This window comes from Vitis riparia, chromosome 10, assembly GCF_004353265.1.
Source record: "Vitis riparia cultivar Riparia Gloire de Montpellier isolate 1030 chromosome 10, EGFV_Vit.rip_1.0, whole genome shotgun sequence".
Lineage (NCBI taxonomy): Eukaryota > Viridiplantae > Streptophyta > Magnoliopsida > Vitales > Vitaceae > Vitis > Vitis riparia.
This window is the reverse complement of record NC_048440.1, coordinates 5,736,060-5,754,911: the sequence shown is the minus strand read 5'-3', so window position 1 is coordinate 5,754,911 and position 18,852 is coordinate 5,736,060.

Genomic DNA, 18,852 nt, shown 5'->3' with positions numbered 1-18,852 from the left:
TCTTTGGTAAGTGGTACCTTGATAGTGGGTGCTCCAGTACATGAAAGGAGACAAGTCCTCTTTCACTTCTCTAGAAAACTATGATGGAGAGGTTGTTACTTTTAGAGATGGAAACCTAGCTAAAGTGAAAGACAATGGTAGTATAGTTATCCTTGGTTGTCCCAAACTAGATGAAGTACTTTATGTTGAAGGACTCAAGGAAAACCTCTTAAGCATTAGTCAAATGTGCGACAAAGACCATAAAATGAATTTTCACCAAGACTTATGTGAGGTAGTTAACAAAGAGAGAAAGGTAGTTATCACAGGACATAGGATAGTTGATAATTGTTATGCCATAAAACCTAACTCTAGAACACCTTTTATGTGCAGTAGGGCTAAGCTTGATCCTATTGAGCTTTAGCATAGAAGACTAGGTCACATAAACTATAGGGATCTTGTGCACTTAGTAAATACTAAAAAAATTAGAGGTATCCTTAAACTAAGTGGTGAACTTAAACCCATTTGTGGTGAGTGCATGAAAGGAAAACAAACTAAGAGTTCACACAAAAAGGTTAAGGAGATAAGGACCATTAGACTTTTAGATCTTCTTCACGTGGATCATATGGGTCTAATGTAAACTAAAAGTAGAGGTAACAAGGGATATGTCCTTGTGGTTATATATGATTTTTCAAGATACTCCTTTGTGAATTTTCTAAGGAAGAAATCAGAGGCCATAGAACATTTGAAGTCATTATTCAATAGAATAAAACTAGAAATTGGCTATCCAATTGCAATGATTATGAGTGATAGGGGGAGAGAGTTTGACAATGTGGATGTTGACCTCTTTTGCGAGTCATAAGGAATTAAACATGAGTTTTCAACCTCTATATCTCCTTAACAGAATGGAATAACTAAAAGAAAGAATATAGTGTTATAAGAAATGGCTAGGGTGATGAATCACATGCATAATAGCCCTATGCAATTTAGGGTAGAATCCATTAATACTACTTGTTATATTGCCAATAGGATTTTTCTTAGACCAAGAACAAAGAAGACATCTTATGAATTATATATTTGGAGAAAACCTAACCTTGAGTATTTTAAGACCTTTGGCAATGAATGCTACATTCTTAGGGATGAGGAGAACCTTCGAAAGTTTGATTGTAAATATGATTTAGGTATCTCCCTAGGCTATTCTACTTTTAGTAAAGCCTATAGGGTTTATAATCAAAATTCACTAGTCATCCAAGAATCTTCTAATGTAGTTATTAATGATACTGGGTATGATAAGGATATAATTGATAATCAATTTTTAACCCAAGCATCAATTGGGGATTACCCTAAAGACTTGGAGACTACAAATGATAACCTTAATGATATCCCTGAAAGAGACATTGACCCTAACAATGATGAAGTTGTACCTTTAGATGACACTCCTGAAGAAATAATGGATAAGCATAGCTCCAGAATGCCTAAGAACAACCCAATCTCAAATGTAATAGGTAATGTGAATGAACATGTCATTACTAGGAGACAATCAAGATTAAATAAGATGGGTCTTGTATGCTATACTTCCTAATTGGAGCCAAAGAATGTGAAGGAAGTTTTCTGAGAAGAATATTGGACTACCTCACTTCAAAAAGTGTTAAATCAATTCACTAGGAATAATGTGTGGTACTTAGTCTCTACGCTTAGCAATAAACATGTCATAGGTACAAAATGGATATTCAAGAACAAGCAAGATGAAAATTGGGTCATTGGGAGAAACAAAGCTATACTAGTTGCCTAAGAATACTCACAAATAGAGGGGATTGATTATGAAGAGACATTTGTACTTGTAACTAGATTATAATCAATCAGAATACTTTTAGGAATTGCATGCTCCTTGAGGATTAAGCTTTACCAAATGGAAGAGTGCCTTTCTTAATGGTATTTTGAGTGAAGAGGTTTATGTTGAGCAACCTAAGGGGTTCGAGGATCCAAAATTCCCTAATCATGTCTATAGGTTGAAGAAAGCTCTTTATGGATTAAAGCAAGCTCCTAGAGCATGGTATGAGAGGCTCACAACTTATCTTTTGGAGAAAAAGTTTGAAAGAAGGGGTGTTGATAGAACCTTGTTTATAAATAGGTCCAATGATGAGTTGTTAGTGGCTCAGATTTATGTTGATATTGTTTATAAAGCTATCTCTTGTGACCTTGCTCTCAGTTTTACTGAAAAGATGAAGATTGAATTTGAAATGAGCATGGTAGGTGAATTAACCCTTTTTCTAGGATTGCAAATTAGGCAACTAAAAGATGAAATATTTCTTTCTTAATCCAAATATGCTAGGGAAGTGTGAATAAATTTGGTCTAGAATCCTCTAAACACTCTAGGACACCTATGAACACCACCACTAAGCTTAGCAATGACGCATTTGGAAAATATGTTAAGTAAAAGCTTTATAGAAGTATGATAGGAAGCTTATTGTAGCTCACTAAGAGTCGTCCTGACATATCTTTTAGTGTTGGAACTTGCATTAGATATCAAGCAAACCCCAAAGAGTCACACTTAATGTCTGTTAAAAGAATTATTCGTTACATAAATTGGACTCTTGATTATGGTTTGTGGTATCCCTATAACTCTTCTTTTGTGATTGTTGGATATTCCGATGTTGACTGGGCCAGAAATATTGAGGATAGAAAAAACACATCTGGTGTTTGTTTTTTTTATTGGTCATTGTCTTGTGGCTTGGCTTAGTAAGAAACTAAACTCTATATCCTTATTTACTGCTGAAGTTAAGTATATTGCTATTAGGAGTTGTTGTACGCAACTCTTGTGGATGAAGCAAATGCTTAAAGACTATGGAGTTGAGCAAGGAACCATGTGCATACACTATGACAACTTTAGTGATATAAATATATCAAAGAATCCTGTTCTTCATTCTCGTACTAAGAACTTTGAAATCCATCATCATTTCATTAGGCATTTTGTTGAAGAAAAGGTTGTTTCTTTAGAGTTTGTCCCCATTGAACATCAATTGGTAGATATTTTTAACAAACCCCTGGATTCTCTTAGGTTTGAGTATCTTAGGAAATCCTTGGGCATATGCTTAATCGATTGATCGTCATAGGTATAGGCTTCAAAGGTGTTGAGCTTAATGTTTATATTTTTTTATTCCTTTGGCCTTATTTTGTTTTGGGCATATGGTTATTGTTTATTTATTTGATATATTAGCATGATTCATAATGTTTTCAGTTTTTGATTTGAAGAAATATACTATATATACAAGATTTGATGTGGATGGAATCTTAGATATTTGTTAATCGCTTTTGATGTATTTGATTCTTGATAATTAAATGTCTTTGTTTGTGAGAAATTCAATATTGGCTACATCTTTTACTTGATTAAGAGGGAGACTTCTTAAGTTGAACTCATAAAGTAGACTTTGATTGCTTTGGAAAGATTCGTTGTCATGCTTAAATCTTATTATCCACATACCTTGTTTGACTATGATCATTAGTTGTTTTCTGAAGTGAGTCTGTATAAAATATTGAATCTTTGGTTAAGCATAACTCTTATACTTTTTTCTAAGATCCATGCTCTTAAAATTATGTTGCTCACTTGCAACATTTGGAAACACCCCCAAAGTGGAAACAAAGGTAACCATGAATGAAAAGAAAAAGAAAAATTAATTGATCATGGTGTACATTACCTCCACTTTTTTTAAAAAAAAAAATAAAAAGAAAAGAAAAGAAAAGAAAAATATATCATATTAATGAGGAGTCAAGGTGTGTTGTATGTAGATCAACGAGGCTGTGTTAAATAGAAATTTGACAATCTTAGTTCAAATTGATTGGATGTATTCTTTATTTGACCAAATGCATGACTGAATCTCTTCTAAGTGATCGATTTCAAAAATAGAACTAAACAGTAAGTTGTATTCCTTTAAAAATCAATACTTATGTTTCTATGTTGACTTGTTTATACATTGATGGTTATGTATTGGCTTTTCAAAATTGAGATTATGATTAACTTTGACCTTTGATCTTGAAACTTTATTCTGGATGGATTAATGTGTACTATATGAAGTAACTTAATTTATTAATTATTGAGCTAATATTGAAAGTCTATGGACTTAATTATTTGCTTATTTTAGTTTATCGTAAAATCTATTTCAATTGGTGTTAATCCTTGTTTATATGTTACTTAGTTGATCTTTTATTCCCTGTTATAATTCAATTTAAGCTCTGGTAGCTTGGGTGTTGCATTCAGCATCCTTAACGCTCAAGCGCTCAAGCCACATATAACATCTCTACCACTCAAGTACTTTAATTTGCCTTTAACGGTGCATCCATCGAACATTTTGCTTGAGCTCTAATCTGCATCCAACAGTAAGTTTGAGTATAAAAACCCCTCCAACGCGTCTTTTAACATTTAAAACATTTTCCTATTCTCTCAGGCGTTTTGGATTCCGTCTTTTTGTCATTTGAGGTCAATTTTCTTCATTTTTCAAGTTTTCGACTTCATACTATTGTTCTATACTTTGTTTAGAACATTTCTAGTGGTTTAGTTTTTCTCTAAAATTTTCTTGGTTTTTTGTTTCCTTTGGTATTCTCTTAGATATGGCTAAGGTGACTCCCATAGAGGATAACTAAACTCTTTCAGGGTTTTCTTGCTTCAGGTTCCTTTCAACCCTATGGCTCTACCAATGGATTCTTTACTTTGTTAGAAGCCCTTAGTTCGATATTATTTGTTTGTCCATTGTTGTCACATTAAGTTTGTGGGTTCCTTTCCTCCTCTGACCCTATAACCTCATAAAATCATATTCTACAGAGATGATGTTAGTGAAGGTCAACTTAGTCAAGTTTTGATGCATGAGATGGATTTTATAAGAAAGTTTTGTGCATCACTGGAGGAAGGTGATGCTAGCTCTTCTTATGCATATATTTCAACACCTCTTTATCCAAAATATTTCTTGTCTTCACATGTAGAAGATTTCTTTTATTTATATAATGGATATCTACTCTGAGTTTCAATTCATTGCCACTAGACGCTTAGTTATGTTGTTTATCTCTTTATATATATATTTTTTATTGATTTGGATTGTATTCATTGCTTATCCTGTGTATCCAAAATCATATTTTTAATATTTATATATGTTGTTCATCTTTCTCCTTATCTCTTGTGTGTTTTGTTGTGTTTATATTTTTGTTACTTTGTCATTTTGTGACAAAAAGAGGGAGATAATTGTGTATTTAACTTTCTTAAAGAAAGGTAAAAGGGAGGAACATTGAATATTTAATTCACCTAAAAATAGGGAGTTAAAAAGGTGAAAACAAAAACTCCTTAATTTAGTAGGGGTTCGTTATTTATTTATTTATTTATTTTGAATTATTTGATTCTTTAATTAAGGGAATTTAATTGAAATATTGGAGAAAACTAAACAAGAGACATTGGAGTAAACCAAATCAACCTTAGGAAGCATGGCTTTAAAGTTCAAGAGAGATACTTGACAAGGATGTTTCGTGAAGAATATTACTATTAGAATTGTCTACCTCTCTAGAACTAATCCTAGTTGCAGAAGCTTCTTCCCATGGTTATCATTACCTATTTTATGGTTGGAGATAGACCCTTAGGCATCATAGTTGATCCATTGTGTCTTCTCAAGCTTCGATTATGTTTGGTTGATTTGCATACATTTAAATTCCTCTTAAGATTTGCTTTGTACCTTGGTGTCGTTATAGGAATGTGTTCCTTTTTCATGCTTACACAATGCATCAAGCAAAGTTTCCAACTATTCTATTTTGCTTTCACGGTATTATTTTATCCCTCACACTGATTTACCTTTGGTATAGTTTTTTGTATGTGTGCAGGTTACAGGGTTGGAAGATAAGTATTATAAAACATTCCCTTAGTTTATTTTTAAGTGAGCATTAATGTGTGTTATGTAAACTCCATTATGAGAGTACGAGTGGGTTTATGTAACGATGTTTTGTTACAAAATTACCAAAGGGGTAGATTGTTAGGACATTGAGTCTTGTTTATGTGTTGGCAATTTTGTTTCAATTTATGTTTGTCCATAGAAGCCTTTTTAGATAGTGACTTGCTCTCCATTGAAGATTAAAGGTTGTTATTCCTCTAACCGAGAAGTCATAGATATGTCTAAAAAGGTTTGACTTGTGGCATATAAGGCTTATTTGAGGTATAAAAGGTTTGGTATCATTTTTTGAGCTTAAAAGGTTTTTAAAATGTTTTTTCAAAAAGCAGGGAATGCTTAAGTGGTTAATCTTGCTCAAGTAGTCTAAGTTCCTTCAAATGGTCATGATAGTCCTACCGAGTTTAGAAACATATTTTGAATAAATTTCAATTAAACCTAAATCTGGAAACTTAAGATACCAAAATCCTTATGGATTTTGCCTATAAATACCTCCCTTGTAACCCTTTGAGGGTTAGAGTTTTGGGCTCAGAGATTTGGTTAGGAAAAAATGGTCCACTAAACTAGATTTCTAGGTCTGAAGACTAAGTTACCTATTAGAAAGATACCTCAAATGAGGTAGCACCCCTCTAGGCCCGGAATCCGGTCTCAACTAGTGAATTAGGAACATTGGCGCATACGGGTCGAAGATCAGTCAACTTCTTCCTCGGGCTACTTGAATGACAAGACTCGCAACTCTAATTGGTATTCGGCACACTCAGGAAATTAATAACCTGAACAAAGTTGCGCACCTGAGGTCCTTAGTTGTGCTCTGCGAGAAAGGGTTAGTCAATAAACACAAGCACATAATACATGCAAATTCTAAATTTACTAAAATTCCCAGCCATGACTAAACCATATGCATGTAATCTCTAGGCTTTACCTAATGGCCATCAAGCACAACCATGACTCTGGACTATGTGGTTAAAACTTAGCCACTCCCATTCCACTGATTCCACTGAGGCCTGACATCTTTCGCGTTTGAACTTCATCCCCTAACAACTGGAATTTTGGAAACTTTTGAAACTTTTGGAAATTGACACTAGAAGAATAAATCTGAAATCTTTGAAACTTTTGGAAATTTATTGGAAATTGATACTAAAAAAATTAAATCTGGAATTTTCGAAACTTTTGGAAATTGACACTAGAAAAATAATCCGGACTTTTCGAAACTTTTGGAAATTATTGGAAATTGACACTAAAAAAAAAAATTAAATCTGAAATTTTCAAAACTTTTGAAAATTATTGGAAATTGATACTAAAGAAATAAATTTGGACTTTTCAAAACTTTTGGAAATTATTGGAAATTGACACTAAAAAAAAATTAAATCTAGAATTTTTAAAACTTTTGGAAATTATTGGAAATTGATATTAAAAAATTAAATATGGAATTTTTGAAACTTTTGGAAATTATTGGAAATTGATACTAAAAAATAAATCTAGAATTTTCAAAACTTTTGGAAATTATTGGAAATTGACAGTAAAAAAATTAAATCTAGAATTTTCAAAACTTTTGGAAATTATTGGAAATTGATACTAAAAAAATTAAATCTGGAATTTTCGAAACTTTTGGAAATTGACACTAGAAAAATAAATATGAAAATTTTGAAACTTTTGGAAATTATTGGAAATTGATACTAAAAAATTAAATCTGGAATTTTTGAAACTTTTGAAATTCTTGGAAAATGATAGTAAATAAAAAAATAAAAAAAAATCCGGACTTTTGCAATTTTTTGGAGACTTTGGCATACGGGAATTTAAAAAAATGAATCCGGAATTTTGAGAGAAATGGAATTTTGGGAAAATTAATTTGAAGTTAGTATTTTTTTTTAAAAAAAAACTAGATGTAGAATTATGCAAGTTTTGGGAATTTAAAAATGATGTTTTTTTAAAAAAAAAAATAAAAAGTTTTGAGGACTATTCAAAGTTTGAAAATCATAAAAAAAAAAAAGGAAAACTAAATTATATAATATTATCTAAAGTTTGTATTTTAAGAAATGAGTTCCAGGAAGGTTTAAAAAAAAAACTATTTGAGGACTAAGACTTAAAGATTAAATAGACAAAAAAAAAAATGATTTTTAAAACGCTATTTGGAATTTTCAGAAACTTGGGTGTATGAGAATTTATAAAAATGAATCCGGGATTTTTGGAATTTTTGGAAACTTTGGTGTACAGGAATTTTTAAAAATGAATACGGGATTTTTTGGAATTTTCGAAAACTTGGAATGAGAATTTTTTAAAAATGAAATCTGGATTTTTGGAATTTTCGGAAACTTGGAACGAGAATTTTTAAAAAAATGAATCCGAGATTTTTTCAAAATTTCGAAAACTTAGAACGGGAATTTTTTTAAAAATGAATCCGAGTAAAAAATGAATCTGAGATTTTATTCGAATTTTTGGAAACTTGGAACGAGAATTTTTTTTAAAAAATGAATCCGGGATTTTTTCGAATTTTTGAAAACTTGGAACCGAAATTTTTTAAAAAATGAATCTGGGATTTTTTTTCAAATTTTCGGAAACTTGGAACGAGAATTTTTTTAAAACTGAATCTGAGATTTTTTTCGAATATTTGGAAACTTGGAATTGGAATTTTTTTAAAAAATGAACTCGGGATTTTTTCGAATTTTTGGAAACTTGGAATGGGAATTTTTTAAAAAATGAATCCAGGATTTTTTTTGAATTTTTAGAAACTTGGAACGAGAATTTTTTAAAAAATGAATCCGAGATTTTTTCGAATTTTCGAAAACTTGAAACGGAAGTTTTTTTTAAAAATGAACCCCGAATTTTTTTGAATTTTTAGAAACTTGGAACCGGAATTTTTTGCATTTTTTCTTTTTTTCTTTTTCACAAATCAACATCCCAAAAAAAAAAAATCCCACAATTTGCCATATTTCACACATTCATTTCATTTCGTTACATCCCATTACAGTCGGTCATAATTCCTTTCCATTTCGTTTTTATTTATTTATTCAATAAACATCCCAACTACCAACAACATGTTCCATAGCCGACTGGCTGCACCTCACTCATTGTTTTTTTTTTTTTTATCCCATCCAAACGCACCTCCACTAATCTTTAAGTCTCCACGAACACTCATAGGAAACTTTACATTCAATCCCATTACAGCCGACCATGATCTTATTTCATTTCGTTTAACAAATAAATAAAAAATAAAACATGCTAATGGCATCATTCACATCAGGATTGACCATATATTCACATTCATTTGCATTTTAAATCTACCAAAACAAAGTCAAAGAATACTAACCTTACCGGGAGAATGGTGCGGCCGACTATAGGTCCTTCCTCCTTTCAATAGTGCGACTATGGTGTCTCCGATGAGAGAAGCTGGACCCAAGATCGTCTCCAAACCTCTGCTTTCTTTCTTCCCCTCTTCTCTTTTGAAAACCTCTTCAGACCTCTATATCCTCCCGATTCTCTATTTTTTCCCCCATTTTCTCTGCTTTAACTCATTTTTCTTTTAAAAAAAAATCCCCTTATTCTCTTTCTAAACTTCCCCCTTAAGACTTCCCTTACAGCTTCCCATGCAGCTCCATTTTCCCACAGTCTCCTCTGGAACCCCCCCCCCCCATTTTCCTTTCTCTCCAAGAAATTCCTTTTTCTACTCTTCTTTTCTTTTTCCAAAAAAAAAAAAAAACCAACTTTCATCCCCATGCATCTTGCCGGCTTCCCAAGTATCAATTTTGACTTTTAATTTTTCCATAAAACATTTTTTTTTTCTTCTTATGTAGTCCACCGACTCTCATTTTCTACCTTTTTTTTTATTTAAAAAAGAAGTAAATAAAGTAATAAAAACATAATACAATAAAAAAAAATGAAATTAAAATGACATAGTAAAAGCATAATATAAATAAATAATAATGGTAATAAGAATAACAAAGATAACGATAAAAATAATAATAATGATTATAATAATAATAATATTGATAATAATAAAAACAACTAATAATATTGGAACTAATAATAATAATAATAATAATAATAATAATAATAATAATAATAATAATAATAATAATATAAGACCCCTAATCACCTACAATTTTTTAAAAATAAACAAGTGGATCAATAAACAAATAAAGAGGAAAAATAAATAAATACCACATGCACGTAACAATAATCTAAATATTAAACTAAAACACAAATAAAAAAATAAAAAAAATGAAAATAAAAATAGAACATCAAGCTGATACAATTAAACATCAAAAACTCATCCTAGGCAATCCAAATAAAATAATAAAGAAATATCAAGCTAAATACTCATCTAGTCTAAAAAATTCATCAATCAAGAAACTAATCTTAGAGAATTAAGCTCACAAAAAATATCTAAGTGACCTGGGTGACCTGGGTGACCTAAGTGGAAAGTGTCAAGGTGAATTAAGTGGAAATTAAACCAAAGAGGTGTCTAAGTGAAAAAAAAAAAAAAAAGTGCTAAGTGACTTAGGAGTGTACCTACCGGGTTAGGTGTATCTTAATAGGCCTATAGTGCTAAGAAAAAAAAAAAAAAATCGGTCGATCTAGTTGATAAAAATTCTCAAATTTTGAAAGAATATCCCTCGAGAAATAAGAAATCCAAGAAAAAAAAACGGTGCGCAATTTCGAGCTCGGATGAGGGAGAAATGACTAAAACAAGATAGAGTGCTCTCGACTTGGATGGGCTTCAACGAGTTTTAAATGAACTAAAATCTTTATGGAGACCATAACTCTTGACCTGTAACATGATATGAACCAAGGAATTGGCCACGACGACATTTCATAATGGACTAAACGCTCTTACTAAATCGAACCATAAGTGAACTCATGTGAGGTCTGAAAATCGATTAAGCCCAATAAGGGCTCCATGGCCGTGACATATATAAATTGGGTTCGGGTGACACCCCCAAGATACATGCAAGTGGCAAGGGACAAAATTGAGGGTTTACAAATATGCCCCTCTTCAGTAGAGTGAATGAACGAATGGTTCGTGAGCACAAAGTGCTAACGACGAATGAGTAGAAATGAACTCTACTAAAGAAATAAAAGGCCAACAATTTTAACCTTGCACAATAATACTGAAGGCCAAAGGAGTTGGGTCTTAATGACTAAGGATTAAGGAATTCAGACACGATGCTAGAGAGCCGCTGAAACAATAGGGGATCCGAGCATGATGCTAGAGAGCCGCCAAAATGAGAAGGGATCCGGACATGATTCCGAAGAGCCGCCGAAAAGATAAAGGATCTAGGCACGATGCCGGAGAGCCGTCGAAAAGATAAGGGATCTAGGCACGATGTCGGAAAGCCGCTGAAACTGTAGGGGATCCGAACATGATGCCGGAGAACCGCGGAAATGAAAAGAGGATCCAGGCACGATGTCGGAAAGCCACTAAAAAGATAAAGGATTCGGACATGATGCTAGAGAGCCTCCGAAATGAAAAGTGGATCCAGACACGATGCTGGAGAGCCATAAAAAAGAGAAGGGATCTGGGCACGATGTCGGAGAGCCGCTAAAACGATAGGGGATTCGGGCATGATGCCGAAGAGCCGTAGAAATGAAAAGGGATCCGAACACAATGCCGGAGAGCCGCCGAAATGATAGGGGATTCGAGCATGATGTCGAATAGCCGCCAAAATGAAAAAAGATCCGGACACGATGTTGGAGAGCTGTCAAAATGAAAAGGGGATCCGAGCACGATACCGGAGAGCCACTGAAATGAAAAGAGGATCCAAACACGATGCTGGAGAGTAGCCGAAAAGATAAGGGATCTGGGCACAATGCCGGAAAGCCGCTGAAATGATAGGGGATCCGGACATGATGCCAAAGAGCCACGAAAATGAAAAGGGGATCTGGGCACGATGTCGGAGAGCCACTGAAAAAAAAAACTAGGGGATTCGGGCATGATGTCGAAGAGCCACTGAAACGATAAGGGATCCGAGCATGATACCGCAGAGCCGTCGAAATGATAGAGGATTTGGGCACGATTCCGGAGAGTAGTTGAAATGATAGTGGATCCGGGCACGATGCCGGAGAGCCACTGAAAAGAAAAGGGATCCGGACCCGATGCTGGAGAGCCATCGAAAAGAAAAGGGATCTAGACTTGATGTTGGAGAGTCATTGAAAAGATAAGGGGATCTGGGCACGATGTCGGAGAGCCATAAAAAATAAAAGGGATCTGGGCACGATGCCGGAGAGCCGCCAAAATGAAAAGGGACCGAACACGATGCTGGAGAGCCGTTGAAACAAAAAGAGATCCGGACATGATGCTGGAGAGCCGCTGAAATGATAGGGGATCAGGGCACGATGCCGGAGAGCCATCGAAATGATAGAGGATCTGGGCACGATACGGGAGAGCCGTCGAAATGATAGGAGATTTGGGCATGATGCCTGAGTGATTCGTGCCCAGCTGGTGTACCTTGATTTTGGTCCTCAGACAGGAGTAATCAACAAAATTTATAACCTATATCACCATGCACTAGGATAGCCTTAGCTAGTATAGCATAGTGGCTCTAGGATCGTTCACTGGGAAGGGTTTTCAACTTACAACCGATACTAATTCAAAGTTGAATTAGTGGTTTTTCATTTCAAGGTTAGCTTCAAAAGAAAACATAAACTTTGGTTTAAAAAGGATTGGTTTTAAGCTAACTAAAATAAAGTAATGGGAATTACTTATAAAGAAAAGCGTTTCTTGGAGTTTTAGGATCACTAAGGTCAGACTCCTCATGCAAAAACAGAGTTCCGGTCACTTGAATCTTTTCCTCGCATTAGAGAATTAACCTAGTACAGATGCTTCCCTTTAATGTGTTCAAACACTAAATCCCTCTCACTGATTCATCTTGCAATGGCTCGTGCCTCTCACCTAGCATTTGCCATTCAAGGTGATCATTAACCTTGGACTTCCATTCTCAAGCTCGCAAGAGATAACTAATGGATGTCTCCTTAGAGTCCAAAAGCTTACCAAGTGTTGGCAATTATAGAAAATCCTACCTTCAAGTCACCTCCCAAAGGCTCACAAGAGGTAAACTAGTGCATCTCAATGGACGGAGATCACTTGCCTTACCAAGTGTTGGCCCAGGTGAATTAAAGGAGTTTTAAGTTAACTAAAAACATAGAAACCATTAACAGGTCACACTTTCTCTTCATTAATAGTTGAAACAACAAAACTACCAATTCTTGCACTCGGCACCTTACCTAGCTACCTTAGCTCCAAGAGACAAAAAGTCTAGCCACTCATTCTCTGAGGAAAAATCCTCAGAGCTTGTTTGGCTAGTAAGAAAAATACAATCAAAGTGAATAGGTAAGGTGGAGCAAAGCTCTGTATTTTACTTCCTTGAAAACTATACAAAAAGTTGTCTCTGAGAACAAGCTCCCGAGAGCTCTCTGTAATGAAAATTACAAACAATATATATGAGGTTATTCACCCTTTGTTCTTACTTAATAACTAAAGAATCCTATGATTGGTGGATTACAAGGAGAAAATGAGGATTTAAACATCAAATATCTGAAGAAAAAAATCTAAAAGTGTCGATCGCAAATATTTGAAGGCACTCAAGAGGATTTCGCAGGCATACAAGATGGCTGCGAAATTTTGCAAGCTGAAGGTCTCCATTTTGTAGCCAAAGGCTGATTTCGCAGCCTGCGAAATTGGCCTTTAGCTTGGTATGATTGGTTTCCAATGGCTATAACTTCTTCATTTCAACTTCGATTCGCGTATTGTTTGAAGCGTTGGATTGCTGACTTCCCGAGATTCGAAACGACATATGGTATGCATGAATTGAGCTCCAAAAAATGCTCCAAAATTGTCTAATAGTTGCTGTCCTCTTGAATTCTTCATGTTAGATTTCTCTCTTTGCTAGATTTCTCTCTTTGCTTTCCCCTCCTTGCATTCATGATTTGCTTATGGCAAAGGACTATAAAGCTTCAAAGCTTAGGTTCTTCATGTTAATGAGCTTCCAATTGCTTTGCCATGGATTCCATAGAACTCTCCTCAATCTTGGATTGCTTTGGTGATCAAAATACTATCAAAAACACCAAAACTTACACAATTTGATTAGAAACGATTGCAAAGGTACTTAATATGCTAATTGAGTTAAAAGGTAATAACTAGTACTCAAAAGTGTTTAAAAGAGTTAATTACAAGCTACAAAATATCACTTTTTGAGTAGTAATCACAGAGAGTCACCAAAAAGAAAAGGGATTCGGACCCGATGTCGGAGAGTTGCTGAAAAGAAAAGGGATCCTAACACAATGTCGGAGAGTCGCCGAAACAAAAAGGGATTCGGACACGATGCCGAAGAGCCATAAAAAAGAAAAAGGATCTGAGGACGATGTCGAAGAGCCGTTGAAACTATAAAGGATCTGGGCACAATGTTGGAGAGTCGCCGAAATAGAAAGGGATCCGGACACGATGTCGGATAGCTGCTAAAACGAAAAGGGATCCAGACACGATGCCGGAGAGTCGCTGAAAAGATAAGGATCAAACAACTCAAAAAGGGAAGGGGGATGCTCGAATATAGCGTCTAGGAAATGCTAATAAATGACTCGAATAAGCAAGAAATCAAACGCCTAAATCAAGATGAAATAAAGGGTATGCCTCAGTCTAGGACGATACGCAAACATCAAGGGTCGACGTGAGGTAGAAAGAGAGGGGGTATGCCCCAATCTAGGATATCAGTACTTTGTCAGAAAAAGGGGGTATGCCTTAGTCTAAGATATCAGTACCATGTTAGGAAGGGGGGTATGCCCCAGTCTAAGATGTCAGTACCATGTCAGACTTCCGTAATTGCACATGTGGTTAAAATCAAAGAGCTAAAAGCATCACACATAATCATTCATGACAAATCATGCACTATTTCCTACAACATCTAGTGTCCACAGAGCCATTAAGGGGAATGCCCTTGGATGTGCATCTGACATATGTGTATTCCTTGGCGAACCAACTACGGAAATGCATCCCTGAAGACCAGCATTCGTCTGAACATGTGAACATGACAATGCATGGGATATGTCCCAGTGTACACTCCTACTGGGTCAATGAATATGGATGAATCTAATCTTGGGCGAGCCTCGGAAGCACTCTATTGTATGAAGAATCCAGGCTGAATGTGAAGTATGTCCTAGACATCGATGCCAAACCTCTTCAGGTGAGACAAACCGTATGTGTACATGTAAGAATTGATGTCATCATGCGAGGGTAAGGGGTATGCCCGCATGTAGCTGAGATGGAGGTACATGTATCAAATCTCCGTGCATTTGACATTCTGGACATCTCTGTACAAACTGGCAGCAATCTGTCTCCATAGTCAACCAAAAATAGCCAGTCCTCATGATCTTACGTGTATGTGGCCCGCAGACTCCAGCATAGACCTCTCTCATCACCCTATCTGCTATGACTTGGTCTATATATAACAACAACATGCAATCTGATGACCTCCTATAAAGGGCATCCCCACTAATGACAAATCTGGTGGCCAACTGTCTTGAAGCTCCTCTATCCTTGGCCGTGGCTGACTCGGGGTAAACACCATATGCTAGAAACTGATGAATGTCATGATACCATGGTAGCTCAGCCTGATCCTCAATATCTCCAATCAAACAACAGTAAGCTGGTATGAATCTAGTCTCAATCAATAACAGTCGCATAGTCATCCCTGTAGGAATTTCGATCACAGAAGCCAAGGTGGCTAACGCATTAGCAAACTGATTCTATACCCTAGGCAGATGTATATACCTCAACTCATCAAATCTATCAACCAACAAGTCCAAGCAAGCATGGTAAGGTTTCAACTTCTCATCCTGAATCCTCCAAATACCCTGAGTTTGCTGTATCACCAAGTTGGAATCTCCGTGGATCTCCAATTGTCTGACCCCAAGATCAAGTGTAGTTTCTAGGCCTATGATGCATGCCTCATACTCCACAACATTATTCGTCAACCGGTGATGATCGAAAAATGCTAATCGAATAGACCTAGGGATATGATCACCCTGTGGTGATATCAACAAGATGCTTATACCAAATCCCGATTGATTAACGACACCATCAAAGTACAAGTGCCACCCTGTAATATTGGCAACTAAAACAAACTGCTCGTCAAGAAAATCATTATCGATCAGTCTATCATTAGATACTGGTAATGAAGCTAAGTGATCTGTGACAATGCTACCCTTTACTGATTTCTATGTGACATATTGAATATCAAACTCTGTCTACAGTACCAGCCATCTCATGAGCCTACTAGTTAGAATAGGCCTATCGAATAGATATCTCAGCGGATCCAATCGCGAGACCAAACGTATGAAGTACTCTATCATGTAGTGCCTCGGCTTCCTAGTGGCCCAAACCAGTGCCAAGCAAAGATGCTCAATCATAATGTATTTGCACTCATACTCAAGCATTCTTTTACTTAGGTAGTAAATGGCTTACTCTTTCCCTGAATCATTGAGCTAAGCCAACATGCACCCTACAACCATGTCCGAAACTGACAAATATAAAAGTAGAGGGCGCTCTGGTGTGGGAGGCATTAAAACTGGAGGAGAAAGGAAACACTCCTTAATCTTCTCAAAAGCACACTGGCAATCCTCATTCCAAACTATAGGCTGGTTCTTCCTCAAAAGACGGAAGATAGGCTTGCATATGTTTGTCAATCTAGCAATGAAATGACTGATATACTGTAATTTGCCTAGAAAACCTCTTATCTCTCTTTCAGTCCTCGAAGCAGGCATATCAAGTATGGCTCTGGTTTTTTTCGGATCAACCTCTATACCACGCTCATTGACGATATGTCCTAGTAGCTTCCCAAAAGTTACCCCAAAGCTGCACTTCTTAGGATTTAATCGCAATTTGAATTGTCTGATCCTCTCAAAGAATCTTTGTAAGGCTGCTAGGTGATCTAACCTGTCTCGGGATTTCACTATCATGTCATCCACATATACCTCAACATCTTTGTGCATTATGTCATGGAATAGAGTAGTAGCGACTCTCTGATAAGAGGCTCCTGCGTTCTTCAACCAAAACGGCATGACCCTATAGCAATAAATGCCCCACTTAGTGATGAAAAATGTCTTCTCCATACCAAAAAAACCCATCCATAAATGATAACATAGAATGCCCTGCAGTGCTATCAACCGACATATCGATGTGTGGAAGGGGAAAATCATCTTTAGGACTAGCCTTGTTAAGATCCTTGTAATTAACACAGACCCTAATCTTGCCGTCTTTTTTAGGAACCGGAACAACATTAGCCAACCACTCAGGATACTTGACCACAGATAAGAAACCAACACTGAGTTGTTTCTGAATCTCCTTCTTAACCTGTAAACTCCATCGAGGGTGCAGTCTTCTTAATTTCTGCTTAACTGGTCTAGCATGTGGTAGAATGGGCAGGTGGTGCTGGACTATAGAGGGGTTGAGGCCTGACATATCCTCATATAACCATGCAAATACATCAAAGTATGATTTAAGCAGGTCAATCAATCTGCTCCTCTCGTCAAGAGATAGGGAAGAGCCAATCTTAAGTTCATTGGGTTGATAAGAAGTCCTGAAATCCACTGACTCGGTGCTATCGGAGACATGTGTAACTTTCCTTTCTTCTGAGTCTGAATCACAATCTGACTGACCACTCAGTGGGTCATCTGGGTCTACCACGTCATCAATATCATGCATCAGTTCTGTGGGTGCCTGAGGTGCGATCAAATGGAAATGTTGTAACACAGGTAAGTACTCGAAAATGCACATGTCATTGTTATTTCCATCAGACATAACATCATAGTGGGTGAAAAACCCGGACATAAAGTCAAAAGAAAGAGGTGGGTTGATTACTACCGAAAAGTGCTATTTTGTAGACCTAATTATAAGGGTTTTAAGCACCTTTGAGTTGTAATCATATTCATTTAACCTAATTAACTCATTAAGTTCCTTAGTAATTTGTTCTAACCATTTTTAGTGGCAAGTTTACATGTTTTTCATCAGCTTATGAACCAATTCAAGCATGCCAATTGATAGAGGAGCTACTTGGGCGAGTTAAGCAAGGATTTTGGACGTTTACAGGCTTGAATTTCAAGTGGAAATGCGAGCACAAGCAATGGGAACACCATTTCGCAAGGGGAGGCAATTCACTTGCCAAATGACCAATTTCGCAAGGTGAATTTCACCTTGCCAAAATTTCGCAAGGGGATTTTCCTCATGGTGCGAAATTTGGCCATTTCGCACCATGAAGAAAGCACCTTGCGAAATTTCGCAAGGTGGCTTTTCACCTTGCGAAATTTGGACCTTTCATCTTCCCCTTTGCGAAATGCCTTTGAAATCCCTTGTTTTGAGACGCTGTTGATGATATTCCACTGCCGGTTCTCCAAGATATTTTGCTTAACTTTTAGCTTTGTAAATACCTATTTTACCCTTGTAATCAACCAATGAAAAGGTTGCTTTTGTAATAGCTCTTGTAATTTAGCTTTTTATTGTCTTTAAATAGAAGTAAAGAGCCTCAGACACGAGAATCTTGTAACCTGTAACTTTATAAGTTATAAGAGCACTTTTGTTCATACGCTTCTTTTTTCTTTTCTTTCTCATTTTCTTAGTAGCCAAACATCCTTGAAGGATGAAATCCCCAAGGATGAGAGGCTAAAACCTTTTAGTTTCTTGAAGTAATGGATGCCATGTGAAGCTCCCGTGTCAGGATGGAGATTTCCAAGCCATAAATGTAAGTAGCTGAGCGTCATAAATGTTTTCATTCAAAGTAAAGCTTTTAATCCCTCTGACTTGCTTTGAATGGCCAATACTTGATAACCTTTTGGTCTCAGTGGATTCTTATTGTTAGATCCACTAACGTTCATTAGTTATCTCCTACGAGCCACTGTATTGCAAGTCGAGGAGATGACCTATACCAATAAAAGAACAGTTATGAGGTTCAGCTACCCTTTTTGTAAGTTTTCA